Source organism: Protopterus annectens, chromosome 2.part1, assembly GCF_019279795.1.
Source record: "Protopterus annectens isolate FY-2018-M chromosome 2.part1, PAN1.0, whole genome shotgun sequence".
NCBI classification, from domain to species: domain Eukaryota; kingdom Metazoa; phylum Chordata; order Ceratodontiformes; family Protopteridae; genus Protopterus; species Protopterus annectens.
This window is the reverse complement of record NC_056729.1, coordinates 1,367,401,965-1,367,425,639: the sequence shown is the minus strand read 5'-3', so window position 1 is coordinate 1,367,425,639 and position 23,675 is coordinate 1,367,401,965. Positions and strand designations below refer to the sequence as shown.

Here is a 23,675-nt window from a genome sequence, read left to right as displayed (position 1 = left end):
CTTAGCTGGTACCTTCCCTTCTTGGCCAGCGCTCTCCCTTTTTTGGAGTTTGACTGGCATTAGGGTTCTCTCACAGTCTACCTTTTTTTTTTTTTTTTTGCTTACTTTCCTTTTTTTCTTAAACTTTCCCAGTATTTATAAAAAAAAAAGTTTTATTTTTATTGGTATAGTGTTAGTTTGTGAGTCCTGTGTGCTGCTTTTCAGCATGTCAGACAAACCCTCTGGTTTTAAGGTGTGCCTCTTCTGTGCATAAGTTTCCCCAATTGGATCCCCACAAGATGTGTGTATTGTCTTGAGCTGGGGCACGTGGAGGTTCCGTGCAATTTCTGCTTGGCCTTCAATCCCGGAGCCCTTGCTGATCATCAAAACAAGTAGATCTTAATAGGCCACCTTCTGTTTTTTGGAGCTCAGAAGTCCATCCCTAAGAAGCTTGTCCCCTCAGCTACCTTGCGGACCATGACTTCTGCTCTTGAAGTGCAGGAAACTGTTGGAGCCCACCTTTTCCTGCTTCTCTTTGTATCGGAGAGATCCTTTGGATCCAGTAAATCCGGTGCCGGCCAATACTACTACTGTCAGATCCTCCGCCCTTTCGTTCAGTCTGTCTGATCCTGTGGAAGTAGTTCAGATCCACAGTTCATCTTCAGAGCAGACATGCCTGGATTGGAGGTCCCGGAGCCATAATCTGCATCAGAGTAAATCTCCCTTCCCTGACCGTCCAGACCAGCCGGTCTCTGATCAGGTTCACACATTCCTCGGTGGTCTCTAGATCCTCTTGGTTGTCCCACTCCTGACATGGATAGGATGATACTGGGTTTTCTCAAAGCCCATATCCAGCTGGGGATCTTGCCCTCTCCAACCTGTGCTGGATACATGAGAATACCAACCCTAATACTTCAACCTCCTCTTCTGATCAGAATGACTCGGTGTGGGATTTGCAGGGCCTGACCTTCCCAAGTGGACTGTCAGAGCATGGAATATATCTGTCTTTGACTCTGGCAGTGTCCCAGACTAGCTCTGCTCAGATATCTTCAGAGAGGAGCAGATCCCGGACCAGAGATGTTGCTGCTGGATCTTGGGGGCTGGTGTCTGCTCAGACCTTTTCAGAGCAGTCCCTCCTCCTGGAGGTCTTGGCCCATGATAGTTGGTGTCTGGCACCTTCTGGAGGTGATATCCAGGGTGACCTTGTCCTTCTCTCCCTTGCAGTTCGTGGAGTGGGAGGTCGGGTCTTCCCGGCAACATCTGCCTTCCAGGTGGTACATAAGGCTTTCTCCACACCACAAGATGTGGTCCCTCTTTTGCTAGGTCATATCCAATCCCCTACTGATCAGGGCTTTGCTCACATCCATCCTGTCCATAGTCGGCCCCTCCTGGAGAGCCTCCAGACTACCCCTTCGACAAGAAGTCCCCCCGTCTTGAGTCCTCTCCCAAGTACCCTGTGGAGGAGGCTCCTTGGAAGCGATGGTGCAGGAGGAAGCACCTAGACTCTCCTTTGGAGTCTTTGCAGAGGACACTGATTTTGATGAGGGGGAAGGGTCCACCTGACTGAAGCTCTTTTGGGGATATCTTAAAAATAATGAAACAAAAGGGTGGCTGGTCATCCCAACCCCCTTCCTCCACTGAGTCAGTGTTCCTGGAGGCCTTCGGCCTATGTCCTGCGTGAGCCCACCAACAGTTGATCTCGGTGACCTTATCACCCACTGGGATTGGAAGAAGCTTGACATAATGGAGCCCATCCCAAGCACATGGACAGAGTGGATGAGAGTTGACCACAACTGTTAGCTGAGATATACAAGTATCCTGTTTTTTTTTCGATTATTTTTACAGATTATTGTTTCTAACAATTACTATATAGCACTTCTATTGCCTGCTTTTTAGTCTGAGTGTATTTTATTGCTATTAACTAATCTGCACAAGTAACTGATTTGTTTGCAGTTAAAAGCATTCTGTATGTTTACAAATCTTTATCTGTTTAAAAACTGTCACTTTGTGGATTTCTGTAGTGCTTACTGTCTGTAGGCTAATAGCTTCAGTATTGTCCCCACTCTCCCTCTCAGTTGGTGTCTTGCTGTTATACGTGGTGGCTTTGCAGTTGCCCGCCCCTACTGTAAATCTGATCTGTGACACTCCTCCCAGTCTAGTGTCATTAGCTCATTCTACCTAATACAGAGAGAACATTGGATAAGGCCGCCTGTTTCTCCTTTTTCCCTTTAAAAAAAAAAAACTTTTTTTGCCTGAATCTTCTTGTGTTCTGACTGCTTCTCTAACATTTTGGAAATGGAGTACATTTCAGAGCATTTATTATAACTGTAATTGCCTTAATATTGCTACAATTCAAGTGCTCTAGGTTGCACTGCATCTGAAGTGTTTGTGTGTTTTAGCTGCTTTTCTGTATATATAGACTTCTCTGTTTCTTTAACTAAAGCTCTGCAAAGTTGTTTTATTGCATTCCTGCCTGTATTTCTGAGTTTTTTGCACTTTTAAAGTTGGTTTTTGCTTAGTTTAAGTGGTAGGCTACGCACCCAAGTGCGCTAGCCGAATTAAAGCATTTACTGTGTTTCTGTACCTAATTTCTGCTACTTTGTAAAAAAAAAAAAAATCCTTGTTTCCCACTTTACTGAACTAGAATAGTCCAGTCTTCAGGTATTGCTGATCTCTAAGGCTGTGTCATAGTTCCCGTGTTGCCCATATCCTTATTTGGATAGGAGGAAGCTTCTTTGTTCACCAGTGAGAGTGGGGAGCTCTGAGCAAGCCTATCTGTCCCTTGAGGAGTAGTTCCAGCCCAGTGACTTGTAGCTTATTGGCCGTTTTGGGCCATTTCCCATCTTTCTGACCCCCTGCTTTAAAGCCAGCTTTAGCACGCTTTTGAGCTTGTAATTTAAAGTTTGTCCTATGTGTTGCATTTACCTGTTGAGGCTACCAACTCAAGTGCGCTAGCCTGTGTTGGATATTTATTGCATTTTCCTGCTGTTTGTTGCAAAAAAAAAATTATCCTAGTTTCCCGTCTTTCCTGACCTAGAGTAGTCCAAATACAGGCTTTGATGTATTCTAGACTTTTGGAAAGTTCCTGTGTTGCCCATTTCCTTTCTTGGATAAAGGGAGGCTTCTTTGTTCACCAGTGGCAGTGGGGAGCTTAGAGCAGCCTATCTATCCCTGGAGGAGTGTTCCCAGCACAAGAATCTGGTAGTCTATTGGCCATTTTGGCCCAATTTCTAGCTCTTTCAAGTCCCCCTGTATAAAACCCGCTTTGACGTGGCTTTGCGCGATTTTGCGCTTAGCGCAGCATCGGGCAGCTCTGCTTAATTGGGTTTAAACCATTCTAGGCTCCACAAAGTCTGCTCTTCACTTTTCCCTTAGAACTGATCTAGTTCTCATAATAAACACCCTATTCCTACTCTAAAGCCTGGCACTTGCTCACTAAAGCAATTATATAAGTCAGCACTAAAAAAATTAAAAGCACTACACCCTCACCAACTCCCCTTGTGTGCCTTGTTCCCCATTGGCCCTTTTTTTTTTTTTTTTTTTTTTTCCCCCAATTATAAGGAATTCCAATACTATTCTAGCATGTCCAAAGGTCAGTTGTCAATCTCCTCTCTGGTCCAGCTGGTGAATCTGGGAATCTTGAGGCAATGTTACAACTGCCTCATGTACACAGACGACCCTCTCCTCCTCCCACCAAATTCCCAACACGTGAGAGATGCAACCATATAGCCAAACTGGAGGCTAAGCTCTCTCGACTCAGTACTGGCGTAACCTGTCAGGAGGAGAAGGAAACCGCACTCACTAAAATTCCACATAAACACACAAAAACATACTCTGAGGCTCTAAATAAAAATCTGCCTAAGCAGCAGAGACCTCCAAAGCAGACACCCAAGCAACCGCTACCCCAAAACGAAACACGTGCACCACATAGCTCACAAAGCCAGTGTGCCGAACAGTCACAGCCCTTAAGGCTAAACAACATGCCTGATACACTTGTAATAGGTGACTCTCTTTCGTCAGGCACACTGACGTCCCGCTCACCAGGCTGAACAAGAAGGTCACGGTGAGCTGCCTGTCGGGCGCTAGGATCCGCCACATAACACACGCACTCAGGTCACTCCAAGGCAAGTACAAATGACTCCTTGTCCATGCTGGTGTGAATGACCTGAGATGTACCTCCCTGGACTACATGAAGAGACATAGAGGAGCTCTCTGAGCATGTAGCCCAGGTCGGTATGACCCTGACCTTGAGTAGCATCTTACCCTCACCAAGAATGATGCCACAATATGAAGACAAGATGATAAAGTTCAACAATTGGCTTAAGTATTTGTCATTCAAAGGGGATCCAATGCCTGTCAGCCTGGGATGACATGCTCGACAAGCCACGATGCTTCACTAGGGATGGCTTGCACCTGTCACCCCTGGGCTTTTGGATATTGGCAAATGCTCTTGCCACTCCCATAGTGCCTTTTTTAGGCAAGGCTCAAAAGACAAACCCACCTCCATAGGTATCACAAGGGATAAGAAACTGAGTAATGCTACTCAACGCCAGAAATCTAAACCTCAAGATGCACGCACTCAACTCTCCTTGGCATGGAGAACATCGATTATCTGTGCAGTAACAGAAACCTGGTTCAAGGCTCCCGAGAGCACCCCAGCACTACCAGGTTATACCTCATACCATGCTTTTCGGCCCCAAAACTTCGACCGAACCACAAAAGGAGGGGGAGTATCAATATTCGTCAAAGATACCCACACCTCCAGGTTGGTGGCACAGCATGAAGCATCAGAGACTATCCATGTGCAACTAACAGTGGGTAAAACTGCCTTCCAGTTTATAGCCTGCTACAGACCACCCTCCCAAACGCAGGAACCCCACTCGGCCTTCCTGAGAACACTGGAAAATATGAAGGTCTCTCCAAACACCATTATATTGGGCGACTTCAACTACCCAAACATGGAATGGGAGCGTTACTCTAGCTCCAACACCCTAGCCCAAAGGTTCCTAGAATTTATAAACTCAAATGCTATAGAACAACTTGTTACCACTCCGACAAGAGGGGAAAACATACTGGATCTGATAATCACCAACATGGGAGCTCTATGCTCCAGACCAGAAGTGTATCCCTCACTGGTAAGATCAGACCATAAACTAATCTCACTGGATATTCACATACCGACCCCACCCCCTGCCCAGAAAACCACAGTGAAAAACTTCTCTAAAGCAAATTTCACACTCCTCAAAACCGAGGTGGAATCCTTCAAAGCCCCTGGGCCTGTGGAAAATATGGCCCAGACCACAGAATCCTTTATAAATGCATTCTATGAACACCTTCAGGAATCCATGGATCATGCAATCCCAAATAAAACCAAGACACAATCCTCCAAATGCAGGTGTCCTGTCTAATGGACCCCAGCCATAAACAAACTATACAATAGAAGGAGGAAGCTACTACATGATAGAGCAAAGTCCCAAAAAGGGCAGGCATCTCTGATCAGTATTAGCAAAAAACTACGGGCACTCCTAAATTGTCTAAGGCCAGCTTCGAGAGAAAAATTGCACAGGACACTAAGGATAATCACAAGGCTTTCTTTAGTTATGTTGGGAACCTGGGTGGGAATTCTCAGATATGCTCAGAATTGGTCCAAAATGACAAAAAATACACCAAACACACAGACATTGCCAATATCCTAGCTGACCGGTTCAGTGCAAACTTCTCCCCTCCTTTCCCACCAAAAGGGCAAATATCTATCCCAGCAGAGTGCTGCCCCCCTGATATCTCAGATGCTCGGGTAAGAGCTGCCCTCTCCAAAGCAAAAAACACAGCATCAATGGGACCAGACGGTGTCCCGGGCTGCATCCTACATGAACTCCAAGAAGAGCTAAATCCAAACATAAAACTACTGTTCAATCTCAGCCTTACTACAGGATATGAACCCAAAGAGTGGCGTACAGCAACAGTGGTCCCTCTCCACAAAGGTGGTGCCTCAACGGATCCTGGAAACTATCACCCCATAAGCCTGACTAGCTTGGTCTGCAAAGCTATGGAAAGGATAATCATGGACCTAATAAATATATTGGGGACCTACAGACAGTGGATCCTACCCAGTTTGGCTTTAAAGGAAGATCCTGCCTCTTAAACCTGGTCGATTATTTGAAACTGTCACCAAGGCCATTGCCAAGGGGAAGGTGGTCCACACAGCTTACCTGGACCTTGCAAAAGCCTTCGATACAATACCCCACTTGGGCATTATAGATAAGCTCACCAGCTTAAATGTAAACCCCTATGTCACTAGATGGGTTGCAAACTTTCTCAAGGACAGAACCCGCATGGTTAGAATTGCTGGAGCCATTTCAGACTCAAAACCAGTTACAAGTGGCAAACCAGTTAAGTGCATCTCACAAGGCTCGGTCCTGGGACCTCTTGTTCGGTATATATTTCTCGGAGGTACAGGCCAACACTGAAGGACTGTGGCTGACCAAGTTTGCAGATGACTGCAAACTAGGCGCCTTAATCGTCTCTCCAGCCGACACAAGCATCCTACAAAAGGGCCTCCTAGAAACAGACAACTGGTGCCAGAGCCATGGCCTCAAGCTAAACGCCAAAAAGTGTATAGTCATCCCCTTTGACAAAAACAAAGTGCCCACTAATAGGTGGTAATCCATTAAGTACGGAAGAAGTAATTTGGGACCTGGGGACCCACGTTGATAGTAATCTCTCATTTGAAAACCACGTGGCCAAAGTGGTTAGAAAAACATTTTATATAGCCCACCTAATCGTGAAGGGATTCACATCTAGATCAGGGGAGGTTATCGTGCCTCCTCCCTCATCAGGCCCATAATTGAGTACAATGCCCCTTTTGGGGGATGTACCTTACCAGACACCTGCAGCAACTGGAAAGACTCTAAAAGTACCTCACCAAGAGGATCAAAGGGCTCACAGATGCCATATGCTGCCCGGTTAAAGAAACTCCAACTCTACTCGGTGGCATATACCACCTGCTCAGAGGCGATCTGTGCCTGACGTGTAAAGCCATGTCCAACCCGGAATTAATGGACATGCTGCACCTCAAAATCCAAATCCTATCGAGCTATGCGCTCGAAAGACTTGAACCTCAGCACTGAAATAAATAGGACATGCTGGAGGGGACAGATTCATAACCCAGAGGCTCCCTTCACTCTGGAATAACCTGGACCAGGTTAGGCAGAGTCCCTCATTGACTCTCTTCAAGAGGAATCTTGAGTTGATGGGAGATCGTAGGTTTACCCCTGGTATCACTTTTGTGTCACTGTTGGAGGCACAGTATAGTAACCTTGAAAAAGGGCATAGCGAGATTCATTTTAAAATGGGTGGCGAAAGCCAAACACACTCTGACTAGGCTTATAAATGCCCTAGGGCAGATAGCCTAGTATGAACCTATGAATCTATACCTTGGTCCCCCCATTGACTGCCCATTGTGGAGTATGGGTGTCCCAGTTGATAGCATTGTGTTGTAGGCAGCCTCTAAGAAGGAGTTAGCGGAGCAGAACTCCACTGTTCACCTACCGAACAATGAGTCTCTGGCTTTGGATAGGCATGGGAAGCACTTGTATGAATCAGCCACCTTTTACACTGAGAGTATTGAATTACTTTACTCACTTTATATGCCTGCAGAGAACCCTGATTTAAGGAAATTCAACCTCTCTGACACAGTCATTGTCAGAGGAGGACCTCAATGTTTCTCTCCCAACTGACCACTGTCCTCCATCGTTAATTCTTAGTTAAATTTCCCATGTTGCAGAAGGAACCTCTTGAGCAACTGGTTCAGGCATAGTCATCAGTAGACATGCCTGATTGAGATGCTGTGGGTTTGCAGACCACTTTTTAAGGCGTCATTCATTATTGCCCCCTTTGATGGTTCCTCCTTTGTTTGGTCCATCAGTAAAAGACTTTTACCTGCCGTGAACAAGAAGGTCAGACCCTGTCTGCCGTAGGGATCAAGTTTTCTTCCCCGCAACAAACTTTATTCAGGAACCAGTGGAGTAGGAAGATGTGGTTCCAGAAGTGTCCATCTTTTACTGATTCGCAGGATGAATCATCTTCTACAGGTAGAGGATTTAATGGTTGACGTCGCCCCAGAGGGAGAAGGGGGTCCACAAACCAGGCCTTCAGAGAACCCTCTTCAGACAGGCCATATCAGTGCTCCTGAGGTGCTGCCAAACTGTCCTACTCTGGAGGCAGATTAGTTACACCCAGTCACCTGGACAAAAATAAGACACCTTGGTGTTAGACAATTTCCAGAGGTTACTATATTCCCTTTTCCTTTCCTCCTCCCAGTTTAGGGACATATCTCCCTGATGTGCTTCCCAGTCAGAGGGGGAAAGCCTTTCTCTAGAGGTTCAAAAACTTCTAGAAAAGGGGTCTCCAGAAGATTCCGACTGAACAACAAGGATGTGGAACTTGTGCTTCTTTTTGGTGCCAAAGAAAACTGGGGACTTTCGACCTATCTTGGATCTGAGCAGTCTGAATTTGTAAAGAATTTGAAGTTCTGCATGGTTATGTTACAGTCGGTTTTGCCACTTCTGAGCAAGGACAATTTGATGTGCTTTGTAGATTACCAGTATGCGTACTATCATATCAAAGTAGACAGGCAGTACAGGAGATATCTGTGCTTCAGGCTGGGGGCCAATCCATACCAATTCAAATTACTGCCCTTTGGTCTCACTACTGCCCCCCCACCCCAGGTGTTCAACAAATGTTCAACAAATGCATGGCAGTGGCTGCAGCTGACCTCTGCTTGTAAGAGTCCAGGTGTTTGCATACCCGTATGACTGGCTCCTTATGGCACCTACAAGGCATAAACTACTTCAAGCTATTCAGGTTATGTTGCAATTGTTTATTTCCCTGGGAACTGCAGTGAATCTGGCAAAATGGTAAGATGTCTCCTGTACAGGACATAGAGTTCAGTTCATAGGAACATAATTGAACAGAACCACACAGATGGCAGCCCTACCTCCATGGAGAGTAAGATCCTTGAAGCAGCAGGTTCAACTGTTACTAAATATCCCGACTCCGCCAGCTCGTCTGGTCCCTTGGGTCATTGTCGGCTGCCATTCTTCTGGTCCCTCTAGCCAGGTTCTTCACGAAAGTTCTCCAGTGGACCCTAGCAGTCCAGTGGTCTGTTCTACTCTATCTGTTGTCAACCCCAGTCAGGCTAACTCCAATATGCAGACGCCATCTGCAATGGTGGATCCTTACAGTTGACCTTCATCTTGGCAGACAAGTCTGTCTTCTCCCACTTTTAGCCACCGTGACCATGGACGCTTCCTGGTTGGGGGGAGCATTTCAAGGGAAAAATGGTCCAAGGCACCTAGTCCACGACAGAAACCAAATTGCCCATAAATGTACTGGAGATGAGGGTGATTCTTCTGATGATGCAAGCCTTTCAGGACTGCTACCGTTGAACAATTGCAATTAGACAGTTTGTCAGTGGTTTGGTACATGAAAAGGCAGGGGGGAACCTGCTCATACCAGTTGTGCAGGGAGGCCATTAGGGTTTGGAAATGGGTGATGTCTTCAGATCGCTTTCTTATTGCAACGCACATTCAGGGGAGTCTAATGTTATGGAGGACAGGCTGAGATGATGGATCTTTTCACACGAGTGGTCCCTGAATCTATCCGTAGTGAATCAAATATTTAGCCGTTGAAGCAATCCTTGCTGTAACCCATTTGCTTCTCCCCTAAACAAGTGCAGCAACTACTTGGCTCCGACTCCACCCCATTGGGGTAGTCACCCAGGGATGATCTAGTCCATGATTGGCCCCCAGGTCACTTGTATGTTTATCCTCTATTTCCCCAGTTACCTGAAGTTTTACAGAAAACTAGCAGGTTGAAGACCAGTGTAATCCTCATTGCCCCTTACTAGCCTGGTCTGTTATGGTTCCCCCTTTCTGTGGTCTCCCAGCAAATATCCTTCAAGGATACAGGTCACTTGTATGTTTATCCTCTATTTCCCCAGTTACCTGAAGTTTTACAGAAAACTAGCAGGTTGAAGACCAGTGTAATCCTCATTGCCCCTTACTAGCCTGGTCTGTTATGGTTCCCCCTTTCTGTGGTCTCCCAGCAAATATCCTTCAAGGATACTGGATCCCAGGTAGGATCTGATTTCCCATCTGTTGGAACACCAGATTTCCCACACTCAAATCTCTGAGACTAACCACTTGGCTTCTCCACTTCCAGTGATTTCTACAAAAGTCCAGGCTAGTCTTCCCGGGTTGAGAAATTATTCTTGCTTAGAAGTCTTCCAAGAAATTATATCCTAGTAAATGGAAGAGATTTTCCTTTTGGACATTGCAGTTTTATTTATCATTTGCTTCAGTTTCTGATACTCTTATGTTTCTTAACTCACTCCTTTCAACACTGAGCTAGTTTTTCTACTATAAAGTTACAACTTGCAACTGTCATGAATTTTCATGTAGGGAAGGGTAACAACTTCCCTTCTCCCATCTCCACCTAGGCTGTGTATGTCCGTTATGAAGGGATTTTTACATCTCGGGCCTCTGAAAAGATCTATCCTCTCCTTGGGATCTCAACTTGGTACTTCAGGGCCTTGCACAGAGACCATTTGAACCTGCTAGCTCATGTGATTTAAAATTATCTTGGAACACTGCCTTTCTAGTGGCAATTACTTCAGCAAGAAGAGTGTAGGAGTTGCAAGCTCCATCTTCCCAGCTGCCTTATATTACCTTCTTCAAAGATAGTTTAACTCTGAATGAACCCATCTTTCATACCAAAGGTCGCCACAGAGACTAATATTAATCAGACCATTCACTTGGCTGTATTTTTCCCTAATTATTCCCGTAAAAATGAATACATGCTGCATTCATTGGATGTGCAGACAATTTTTTCTATTTACACAGAAGTTGTTCATTGCCTTCTCACCAAATAGGGTAGGTCAGGCTGTCTCCAAGATCACTTTAGCCAAGTGAATTGTGGATTGTATTGCTGTGGTTTACTCCAAACAAGGCATGCAATTTCCCTGTCCTGTTGTAGCTCGCTCCACCGGATCTGTGCCTACCTCTTCTGCCTTCTTGGCAAAGGACTCCCATTGATGAAATTTGTGCTGCAGCTACGTGGTTGACATCTAATACTTTTGTATCTTGCTCCAAGTTAGACATAATTTACAGAAACAGAGCATCCTTTGGCTCTGCAGTGCTCCGGCGTATCCTTCCTTGAGGGCCTCCCAGGGTCTATGTAGCTGGGGACTGACCCATTTGTGCTGTGGAATGAAAATCACAGATCAGAAGTACTTACCATAACTTGGCATCTCCTTCTCGCAGCTGAGAGCGAGATAAAGGATAAGGGGAGCTACAGATTCCTAGTTTGGGCTCCAGTTGGGCGCTTTCTTTTCTGTCCAGTAGGGCAGCAAACTGAGGGATTGGAGAAGTGTGGCATTATGCGAGCTGGAGTTTGTGGCTTGGGTTTTGTCTGGAAGAAATGGCAGTCGGATCAGAGGACTGATTTGAAGACCCGTTCATGATGCATAATGAAATTGGGCAACACAGATGCCAAGTTAAGGCAAGTACAAAACTTCATTGTGAACTTAATCATCCAGGTGGTGAGTTTTTTAACCCTTGGCAGCAAAAAAAATATGCAGAAATGAATTGTGGTGTGGGTTTTGCTTCCACATTTTCTCCTTTCTCAGCTGTAGGTGGAGCCTGTGGAATTCCTTCCTCCTACACCACCTTGAGCTAGTCCCAAATGGCAGTAGTTCATCAGTCCATATCCCTTCTAACATTGGTGAGCAGAGTATGTCTAGTTACCGCCATGTAGCTGCCCTCACTCAGACCTGCAAGCCAGACCTGGGTGATACGAGGGTTAGTCAGTTGTTACTTATTTTGTTCCACAGAGTCCACTTTGCTTAGATGTTGCCTTCAGGTAAGGTAGAGATTCAGACCCCAATAGCAGTGTCACAAGCTGTGGTCATGGGTATACTACACTAACACTTAACAGTTGTGTAGCAAGAGACTAAGGAATGCAAAAGGTACATGGTCGCCATTCTTGAGAAAATCAGAGGTAAAGACAGTAAGGTTAACTTAGTTCATGGGGAAAGATTCCTCTCTGGCTCCAATTTTGTCTGTTCCAGAGGCTGGCCGTATTTATTGATAAGGATCTGTGGACTTTGCACATTATTTTGGAGACATGTCATTTTAACTGGGTGTCTAACCTGGTAGACTAACCTTTTTAAGCTGTGTCCTGGGCTGACATGGCAAGTTGATATACATGAAGAAAATCACGAACCACTGAAAAATGAATGAAATGGAACTAGGCTGAGGCAAACTAATAATATTCCAAACACCAGTTGATTGAGTGCTTTCGTCCGCTTGAATGAAATTAACTTCAGACATATACAACTGTTAACACCTCCTATTTAGATAGTCACATGACTAACCTAAAATTCTGAAACGTGATAGAAATAATTTCAATGTGCTTAACTTTTTATTTTCAACAAACAACCTATGGAGCATTGGTCATTCAAGCCTGGAAAGCAGTAAGCATTTAAATAAAACTGCCACCACAATTCTTGTTTTTCTAAGTTTAAACCTAAGTTACCCCCCTCTGTCATTCAGCTTTACTTTATCAATGACCCTGAATTTAATTATGCTATATAGGTATTCCTATATTCTTTCCCTTAACTTACGTTTTGTCTTTCCTATATAGAAACTAGTGCAGTCATTATGTGTGTGTGTGTGTGTGTTCCCAAAAACATGCCCATCACAGATGGACTTGCAGACTTTATTGTTTTGGAGTAATCCATCTTCAGGAAATATTCTCTATATGTCATTCATTTAGCTCTTGGGTTTTACAAGAGCGTCAGAAAAAGAAGATTTTGAAAGGCTTAATTAAACCCTCCTTTAAGGAAGCCTTGGACAAACTTCAAAGTTTACCCAAACCTCATGAAAAGAGGTAGTCTCCTTCTACATCATTGGAGCCATCTACATAGCCCAGGATGTCTCCAAGAACCTCTTAAAAAAAAAATCTGACAGACCTACAGTATCATGTGTCGGCACAGACTCTCTTTACAGTCTGGAGCAGCTCACTTAGACTCTTAGGTCTCCTCAGCTTCAATCAGTGGCATCGGCTCAATCTTCCAGCAGCTTATCAAAATTTGATGTGAAATCACATGGTGCAGAGTACTCTAGATTCTTGCTTGCTAAATTGTTGGCACCTGCTCAGATGAGCTCAGAGCAGACTGTGCCCGTTCCTGTTTGTTCCATTCCTCTGACTCCAGTTAGAGTTTCTGAGCCGGAAAGCTTTGCACCGACTGGACAGAGATCTGCTAAAAGATTTGTCTATTCTGATCGCAATGATACTGCTGAACCCCCAGAGGTATCGAGGAACAGATGCTCACTGGTTGGGTCTGGGGGGCAGTCGGACCTAGACTCACAGCTCCGACTCTACCCCTTAGAGCCCACCCCCTATGGTACCGAGGGGGGGATCATCGGATTCTTCGGAACCTGGTATCATCTCGGGCCATGGGAGGGTGGCCTTCGCAGCCATGAGGAGAGCTCTGTCCCCTTGGACATCTGTATTGTCGGAACCAAGCCTTCTATCTCAGGAAGCGCAGATAACTGTTTTTGCACAGGAAATTACCCAACATCCTAGAGATCCTGAGCCCCATTGGCTGAGACCCTTTTTTCCAAAACCGCTCTAGAAGGTCCCACCAAAGAGGTTCCCTGGAAAAAAACATGCAGGAGGAAGCCTATAAACTACCCAGATGAGTCTGTTACATCAGACACAAGACCTTGATGAGTTGGTAGGGTCCCCATGGTCACCCTCTGAAGATGTATCCTTTGCAGACATCTTGGAAATCCTTAGGCTTGAAGTCCATTACCCCTTCTGAGGAGTAGTCTGTATCTGAAGGCTTTTGGGTCTCGACTTTCAGCCACTTGTCTCCACCTTTCGATGAGCTAATGGAATTGGCATAGATTAGTACTAGGTTAACTGCCTTTGTGGGTAATTTCTAGGCCTAGCCAAATTACCCCATGTGAGTGTCAAACCCTGCACCATGTGTTTGTAAGGTAAACGCCTAAACCATTATGCCAACCTCCCACCCTGGTGGGACCCGAAAGATGGTGATTGACTATTCCTGGGCAGGACAAAGCCAGAGGAGACTCTGGTGGAGGTCCTGTAGCGGTCCTGACTTGCAAATCTGTCATCCGACTTGGGTATAGGGGCGAAAGACTAATCTAACCATCTAGTAACTGGTTCCCTCGTTTCTCTCAGGATAGCGGGAGCTCAGCAGGCACTTTTATCTTCTAAAGTGAATGATTAGAGGTCTTGGGGCTGAAACTGTCAACCTGTTTCTCAAACTTTTTAAATGGGTAAGAAGCCCGAATCGCTGGCTTGGAGACGGGTGTGGAATGTGAGCTCCCAGTGGGCCACTTTTGGTAAGCTGAACTGGTGCTACAGCATGAACAGAATGCCATAAGGTGCCAGATGCTGATGCTCTTTTAGTGTCTCAAAAGGTGTGGGATTGTCTAGATGCAGTGGAGCCTGTCCCTCAGACGGTGAACAAATTTACCACTTCGCTTGATGACAAAACCTCTAAAGGAGTACCTGTAGATAGTGTTGGTGGCAGCGGCCACGAAGAAGGAAACATTTGAGAATTCTATAGCTGTTCATCCCCCGAATAAGGAATCTGCCATGGACAGGTATGGGAAGCGCATGGTTTCCTCAGCAGACTTTACCCTTTGCTCCCTGAACTACCTTGTGCATCTCACAAGACTTTAGAGAGCACTCCTGAAAAAGCTAGGATACAGGGTACTGTAGCTGCGGGGGTAGCAGGCAAGGTTTATTCCCAGCTTACCCCCCCCTAAATTCAGTGGTCAACTTCTCTGTGTCTCTGTGTCTCTGTGTCTCTGTGTCTCTGTGTCTCTGTGTCTCTGTGTCTCTGTGTCTCTGTGTCTCTGTGTCTGTCTCTGTGTCTCTGTGTCTCTCTGTGTCTCTGTGTCTGTCTCTGTGTCTGTCTCTGTGTCTGTCTCTGTGTCTCTGTGTCTCTGTGTCTCTGTGTCTCTGTGTCTCTGTGTCTCTCTGTGTCTCTGTGTCTCTGTGTCTGTCTGTCTCTGTGTCTCTGTGTCTGTGTCTCTGTGTGTCTGTCTCTGTGTCTGTCTGTGTCTCTGTCTGTCTGTGTCTGTCTTTCTGTCTCTGTCTCTCTGTCTCTGTGTCTCTCTGTCTGTCTCTCTGTGTCTGTCTGTCCCTGTCTCTCTGTCTGTCTTTCTCTGTCTCTCTCTGTCTCTCTCTGTCCCTCTCTGTCCCTGTGTCTCTCTCTGTCTCTGTCTGTCTCTGTGTCTGTCTCTCTGTCTCTCTCTGTCTCTGTCTCTGTCTCTGTCTCTGTCTCTGTCTCTGTCTCTGTGTCTCTCTCTCTCTCTCTGTCTCTGTCTCTGTCTCTGTCTCTGTCTCTCTGTCTGTCTCTCTCTCTGTCTCTGTGTCTCTCTCTGTCTCTGTGTCTCTCTCTCTCTGAATCTGTCTGTCTCTGCCTCTGTCTGTCTCTCTGTCTCTGTCTCTTTTTCCTCTCTCTCTGTCTCTCTGCCTCTCTGTCTCTCTCTCTGTCTCTGTGTCTGTCTCTGTGTCTGTCTCTGTGTCTGTCTCTGTCTCTGTCTCCTCAAGCCTGGCTAAGCATAATGAACCAATGGGTATGAAGCATTATATCCAGAAGCTACTCAATCCCCTTGTCAATGTCATCTTTACAAACACAAACAAACCTTGACGTTCCACCCAAACGACAGGGATCAAACAACTATAGAAATTCAAGATGTGCTAGAAAAGTCATCCAATCGGTCCCCGCAGACCAGATAGGATCCAGAACTTACTTGATTCTTTTTATCTCCAAAGAAAACTGGAGACCCATATTGAATCTCGGCAGACTAAAGTCAGTAAAGACCAAGATCTGGATGGTCATGTTGCAGTCAGTACTTCCCTTTTTTGGGAAAGAGAGTTGGATGTGCTCGATTTAGACCTCCAGGATGCGTACTACCACATCAAAATGGACAGGCCATCCAGGAGGTACCTGCACTCTTGGCTGGGAGCCGGTCATTACCAATTCCAAGCTCTTCCCTTCTGTTTCACTCCAGGATCCCAGAGTGTTCAAATGCATGGCAGTAGTTATGTCTTACCAGACGTGTCAGGGATTCTGGGTGTTTCCATTATCTAGACTGGCTCCTAACCGCCACCACCAAGCACTTTCTTATTCAAGCAATGGATAATACCCTGGAACTATGTGCTCAACTTAGCCTTTTGGTGAATTATGAAAAATCTGTCTTATTGCTATGGCAACATATCAACTTTATAGGCACAAACTGATACGACAAACGTGATAGAGTTTGGACCCATTCTGGAAGCAACTTTATCTCCAAATCTGGGACCTCCTCAAAGTCGAAAATACAAGCAAGGACAGTCCTAAAAGTATGCTGCACTGTGGCAGCAGAAATAATGGCGATTTCCCCTAGTGAGATTGCACACGAGAATCCTCCAATAGATGCTGTTTACTCAATGGTCCATGCAAGAACTACCTATGTCCCGTTTGATAACTGATGGAAACCTCCAACAAATATCTTCGTTGGTGGCTTCTTTCAGATCAAGTAACGATGGGCCGACCCTTTGTTCCCCCTGTTCCATTAGCCACAGTGACCATGGACTTTTCCCTGATTTAATTCCCTCCACCCTATCTGGGAAGAACAGCCCAAGGCACTTGGCAGGCCCATGAAGCTTATTTGCACGTCTGTGTACTGTCTGAGAGCAGTACTCATGGCGTTGCAAGCATTACAGGACACACTTCCAATTGTCCATTTGCATTGCAATCATACCAATGTCAGTAATTTGGTACTTAAACAAGGAGGAACCATATCTTATCCATTCTATCGAGAGGCCCTGGGAGTACAGTGAGACGTCCTCCCAGCATTTTCTGATAGCAATGCACATCCCAGGGAAATCAACGTGATGGCGGACAAACTGAGCAGAGCCATTCTTATGCCACATGAGTGGTCCCTTAGGAAACCAGTAGTGGTAAGGATATTCCACAGATGGGTCAGCCTTGCTGGGACCTGTTTGCTACAGATGCAAAATGCAGCAGCTACTTTGCCCTTATCCCCTCTCTGCGGGTGTCCCTGAGGGATGCACTTGTACGCGATTAGCCCCCGGGACTCCTTTACTTTTTTCCACCCTTTCCTTTAGTACCCAAAGTTCTCCAGAAAGCCAGCAGTCTGGGAAGGGCCCTGATTCTAACAGCCCCATTCTGGCCTTGTCAAGTATGGTTCCTCTTCCTGAAGTCTCTTCTGGAAGAACCATGGATTCTAGACCCATTGTCCGACCTGACACCTGTCGGGGAATTTCCATCCATCTCTTCACTCTCTCTAACATTGGCTGCTCCAGTTCCCAATATAGCCAGGCTGCACAACTTTACTCCTTAGGTTCGCCACATATTAATTTCTTATAAAGTTTCTATGCAGAAACTGTACCACAGCAAATGGAAAAGATTCTTAATTTGGGCTTCACAACACTTCATTGACCCCTATTCAGCACCCTTAACTTTCATTTTAGAATTCCTAGCGAAGCTTTTCAGTGAGGGAGCTGCTGCAGCAGTGATACTGGTCCAGCTGGCAGCAATATCCAATTTTCATATTTAAAACTAAGGTGTAAACATCATGTCTCAAACTCTCCAAGTCTTTCCTGAGAGGAACAAATTTGCTAAGACCACCAATATGACCATGCTTGCCACCTTGAAATCTTAATTTTGTTCTTTCTTGCACAATCCTACTGCCCTTTGAACCTGCATCATCTTGCGACCTGAAATTTCTGTCTTGTAAAACACTTCTTGTTGAAGTGATTGCTACAAGAAAGAGTGTCAGAGTTGCAAGCCTTAACTGTCTAACCTCCCTACGTGGTCTTTCATAACGATAGTGTCATTACGTACAAACCCTCCTTTCAGATTGAAATCAGACCATACCTTGGATAGAATCAGTAGACTTACCAGTATTCTTCCCCAAGTATGGCAATAAGGCTGAACACGTGCTTCAACTTGATGTTCACAGGCAGTTATGTTTCTATTTGCCTAGATCAAAAACACACAGGAAATTGGACCAGCTTTCTCTTTCTGAAAACAAAAAAAGGTTTAGCAGTAACAGACAACTTTATTCCAGATTGTCTGCTGACCTGATAAATTAAATGCATACAGTTGCCAAATAAAACAAGGGCGCATTCCACCAGATCCATCTCAACTTCTCAGGCCTTTAAAGCAAGATTGCCGTTTCATACCATTTGTGCAGCAGCAACCTGGGCAAAACCGCGTACCTTTTTATCATTCATTTTAAAGTAGACTTTGCCTGCAGGGACAGAGCTTCCTTTGGGTCCACTGTACTGAAAAATATCCTCCCATGAGCCACCCAGGAAAGATGGTGCTAGGGATGCTGTCCCATCAGTTTAGAACGAAGACGAGACAGGACAACTTCACATAAAGAAGTTATGTACTCTCCATAACATTCCCATGCGAGTTTTCAATCTCTTCTTCTTTCTTGCCCCCACCCTCCAACCCCAGTCCTCTTAGCTCCTGGAGGATCAAGGAAGTCTTAGTGCGCAGTGTTTTACTTTGGTCCTTGTCCAGGTTTGTTGATTTGATATATATGTACGTCTGTATATAGTTGTACAGTAGAATATAAATTCACCAACAAGCAAGATCTGAGGGAAGCACTGCAATATCATGGGATAGGGATGGAGCCATGAGCTAGTTTCAGGTCTCTAGCTTTAGTAAGCGGGCAAGTCAGAACAGAGGATCAGTTCCGAACCCATCTGTATAGAATGAAGACGAGATGGGACAACTCGCATGGAATTTTATGGCGAGTACATAACTTTTTTTTTTTTTTCTTTTTCTTGAGCAGTTTCATACTCGGCCAGTGTTTTCTTTGTGTTGACCTTTGAGTTTTGCAGTTTCATCAGCTCATCTGCATATCTGTTTTAAAGCTTCTTCCATTTTTTCCAGCCTTTTGTTTGAGTTGATATACTCCTTCAGTGTTTCATTTTTATTCTAAACAGCTCTGAGCAGATTTGACCACCTTTTCCTCTAGATTATTGGAAATCCTGTTTTGCTGCAAAGCTGGAGCTTGATCTACGTTTTGCTGAATAGCTGCAGGATTCTTACCAGACAGTGTTTTTCCTCCTCACTTTTTGTATTTGTTTTTTTCTTCTAGGTTTTTCTGTTTTCCTTTGCTGGCATCCAGGCAGTGCACTTAATAGCCAGCAACTGAAATTTACCCAAAAAGACATTCACTGGCTCTTCTCTTGTATTTGTTTTCACACTAACAGCTGAAATTAAGCTATTACTCAGGTTGCAGCCATCTTGGAAGTGTGTCTCATGAGATTTAGAAATATTTACAGTTTTGACTTGAGCATCATGTTTTAGCCTACCTCAAGTTTGTAGCTCTAATTGCAGTGAAGGTCCGAGAGAGCAGAATTTATTTTTTGAGCACATGTGCAGGAATGCAATAGACTGGTGAAGATTTAGGACAGACAGAAGGCAGATGCCCTATGCAGTTCGGCTAAAGAAACTCGAGCTCTACTCTGTTGCGTACCGCCTACTCGGAGGCGATCTGTGTCTGACGTATAAAGCCATGTCCAACCCATAATTAATGGACATGCTTCACCTCAGGAAATCTAAATCCCTTAAAGCTACATGCTCCAGGGACCTGAACCTCAGCACAGAAATAAATAAGACATGCTGGAGGGACAGATTCATATCCCAGAGGCTCCCCTCACTCTGGAACAAAATCCTAATCCAGGTCAGGCAGAGTCACTCACTGACCCTCTTCAAGAGAAATCTTGACGAATGGATGGGAGATCGTAAGTTTACCCCTGGGATCTCTTCTGTGTCGCTGCTTGACAGAGGTACAGTAAACAAACCTTAAAAGGGCTACCATCTGTGACCTACTATACAAAGGCACAGTCAACTAATCTAAAAGGGTGGCGAAAGCCAAACATACTCTGGCTAGGCTTATAAATGCTCTAGGGCAGATAGCCTAGTATCAACCTATGAACCCAAGAGGAAACCAGAGCATCCAGTAGAGAGAGGGTGGGATGGATGAATGGATTGTTGGTGAGAAGACCTGTGACAGTCTGGCATGATTAAGATGATAGGAGAATGGCACTGAATTGAGAGAGATGACGCCCCGACTCCATGTAGAAAGTGTGTGTTTTGAGGGGTTATCTGTACATCTGTGTGATGTGAGAAGTTGTGTAAAACTGACTTTGTTGATCTTTAAGCTTCTGTGGCTGAATCTGTTGACTTATCTGACAAAACTGTTAATGTTCTTGTTTGGTAGCTCCCCAGGCTAAGTAATCCATTTTAGATCTGATGTCAGTTTTCATTCTGTCCTGAACTGATGGTTTGGATCCGATCCCTTGGATCTGACTCAGCCGTTGCTAAAAATCTTGGCAACTAAAACTCTTCAGCTTCTCCCTTACCCATAAAATGTAACAACCCCAATTATTCCAGATCTCTTTTGCCTTTTCAAGCGAAAGACGCAGTCTTCATCTTTCTTGAGCGTGAGATTAGTGTTCTACATTTCTATTTTATCTTCAGACTTTTACTGTTCCTTACCTTCGTGTTTAAAATTGGTTTCTTCCATTTTTTTCTATCCATTGTACAATTTCTTCTGTGCCTCTTGGGTACTATTGTTCCTTTCCTCTGATTCTGTCTTAATGTGGTTACCATTGTCGGTGTTTTTCTTTCCGCATATTTCCTTGTTTAAAAAAAAAAAAAAAAAAAAAGCTTTTGGCAGATAAACCAGCAGGCTTTACAAATTGTGGGCAGAAGCTGCCAATTTCCGATGCCCACATACTTTGTGCCTACTGTTTGGGTCCCCTGCATTTACAAGAGGATTGCTCTAATTTTTTTTTTGTCATGGTTTTAATCCTCGTGTGTTAGTGGAACACACAAATGAGCTAATCCTGTAAGGGTTGTCTTACTACTTTTGGAGAAGCTATATTGGAGGGTTCTTTCTCCAAGTCAAAAACTTCTAAAATTAGAAACAGTCCTTCTCCTAAGCCATCTTCCTCCTCCTCAGCTTCAGACTCCTCAAGGAAGAGGTCTCCTAAGGATGTGGTCCCAACCCCAGATCCGAAAAAGGCAAAAGTCCATGATCCTGCTAAAGAAAAATTAACAGATTCAACACCTCAGTCAAATTTGAAGTCAAAGCTGTCGGAGCCTACTTTTCTGATCTGATGCTATCTGAACCTGACTTTCAGACTACCAAATTTGTATCCAGAACAAGGTACCCTTCGTCACTGGATCTGGTTCCTGACTGAGTACCTTCTGTATTCTTCGACCCAGGTCTCCATCCATATATCCCACTTACTCTTACAGAAGCCTTACTGAAGATTATGTGGAGAGATTGGTGATTCTCTTGGTGCAGAGCCAGATTGGTATTCCTTCTGCTCCCTACCCCTCTGGGACAGGAGATCTGCAAATCAGCAACTCCCTTGTTAGAAAGTCGTATTCTGACTCCTGTAGCTTGAGATTTTGGATCTAATTTCTCCGGATAACTTTATCCTCAGATCTGAGATCGTCTGAGGGCTCTGCTCCCATTGGATCTGGAGAGATCCCGGAATCTTAGTTTACCTGTCTGATCTAAGGGGTTGCATTTGACTCGAGCTTTCAGAGCCTTGGCACTGGATAGCTCAGCTCTGGCTTCCATCTCGGGGGCTTTATTCTTTGAGCAGGTGGCCTACGATTCATAAGGCTTTTTACTTGGATCTGCGGGCTTCTATCTCTGTCCGATCTGCTGTGCCTTCACGGCTTGGAAGTGTATTTTCTGCATCGACTATACTGATGGATCTGAAAACCTCTGCCATGATGTCTCGCCACTCAGCTTCATCTCCTTCCACAGAGGCAGCCAGTACAAAAAACCCAGGCTCCTGCCCAGGGAATTATCTCCTTTTCTGATACCTCCCCAATGCATGCCACTGAGGGGGTCTCTAAGAAGAAATACTTTGGACTCCCCGAAGGAGTCTGTCACTGAGGACAGACTTCGATGAAGGTGAATGGTCACCATGATCACCTCCTGAACATGTAGTCTTTGGCAACATCCTAGAATTCCTTAAGCAGCATAATGGTTGGACATCCACAAGCCCTATGTTGTCTGAATCTGTTCTCCTGGAGGCTTTTGGTACTGGACCTTCTACCTCCTGGGTGGCTCTGCCTGCTAATGATGTCATTGACTTGATTTCATGGTGGGCATGGAAGGGCCCTGACACCATGGAGCCCATTCCTCTCAGACCAGATAAGATCATGGTACTATCTACAGATACAGTTTTGGGGGAAGGGAGTTCCTGTTTATGCCAGAAGAAACTTCCACTGTCCACCCTCCCAACGGTGAATTGCTGGCGATGGACAGGTTTGGGAAGTGTCTGCTTAAGTGACTTTCACCTTGCGGTCTCCGAACTATTTGTCGCACTTTTTTTAATAGGCTACAGAGGGATTTGATCAAGAAGTTATCAAATATCCTCTCTGGTGCTGTTTCTGATGTTCAGGCACCTGTTAGCCATCAGTTGATGGCCCTACAGTCCATTTTCAATTCATCCATGAGCTTGATCTCGCATGTAGTGGAAGGAACCTCAAGTGTAGCGGTTTCAGGGCATGTTTCCATAAGGAGACATGCCTGGATGCACCTGTTTGTGGAGCCTTACGTCTTTCGTCATTGCTCCTTTTGACTGTCTTTATTTGGCCCCAAAGTAAAAAAGACACTGCAGGTGAGAAAAAGAGCCCGTCTGCCATGGGTGTGCGTTTTTCAGCTACTGAAAAACTTTTCCAGGAATCAATGAAGTGGTTGAAAAAGTGGTTCAAGAAATCTTGGTCCTTTTCAAGAAGCACTTGGAGGAGGGTTCCCCCAGAGGCAAAGGAGGGAGCTGTAATGGATGAAGTCATCCAGTGGTAGAGGTGGCTCACAGAACCAGGGTTCCATGTATCATTACTTGACTAACCCTTCCAGTCCTCCTGAAAGAGAGCCTGTTGGGGGGAGAATTATAACTGTACCAGAGAGCCTGGCTAGTTATAATAAAAGATACTTGGGTGCAGTGGATTATATTTTCTTTTTTCCCCTTTGCCGATCACCTGTAGTGTTTATAGGTGTGTACTAGGCTTATGGTCCTGGAGCCTTTTACAAGCGTAGCTCATAGAAGTACCCTGGCATTGTGCCACCCGACATTAGTTCCCAGTGCCTCTATCAAGTAGATCCACTGGAGTGATTCCCGGGGTGAAATTTCCATTTCCCATCCACTCCTCTAGATTTCTGTTAGAGGGCCAGTGAGGTGCTCTGCTTGACATGTATGGGAAGTCTATTCCAGAGCATGGGCAATCTCTGGGTTATGAACCTGTCCCTCCAGCATGTTCTGTTGATTGTGGTAGAGAGGTTGAGGCCTCTGGAGCGTGTGGTGCGGAGGGATTGGGATTTCTTTAGATGTAGAATTTCTAACAGAGCTGGGTCAGATATGGCTTTGTAAGTCGAGCAGAGATTGCCTCTTCAACCATATGAGACTGAGAATAGCTGGAGTTTTGAGTCTGTCCGTATAGGACATGTGTTTAAGGCATAGGATCCTCTTTGTGAGGTACTTTTGTGGCCTCTCCAGCTGTGAATGTGTCTAGTGAGGTACATGCCAAATGGGGCATT

The 23,675-nt window shown here is 45.2% G+C and overlaps 1 protein-coding gene across 1 annotated transcript in view; it reads left to right on the top strand.

Annotated features, from left to right (window-relative positions):
* The window catches only part of TBC1D14 (TBC1 domain family member 14), a 773,921-nt gene that overhangs the window by 31,613 nt on the left and 718,633 nt on the right, over window positions 1-23,675 (top strand). The gene's annotated exons all lie outside the window — the stretch shown is intronic.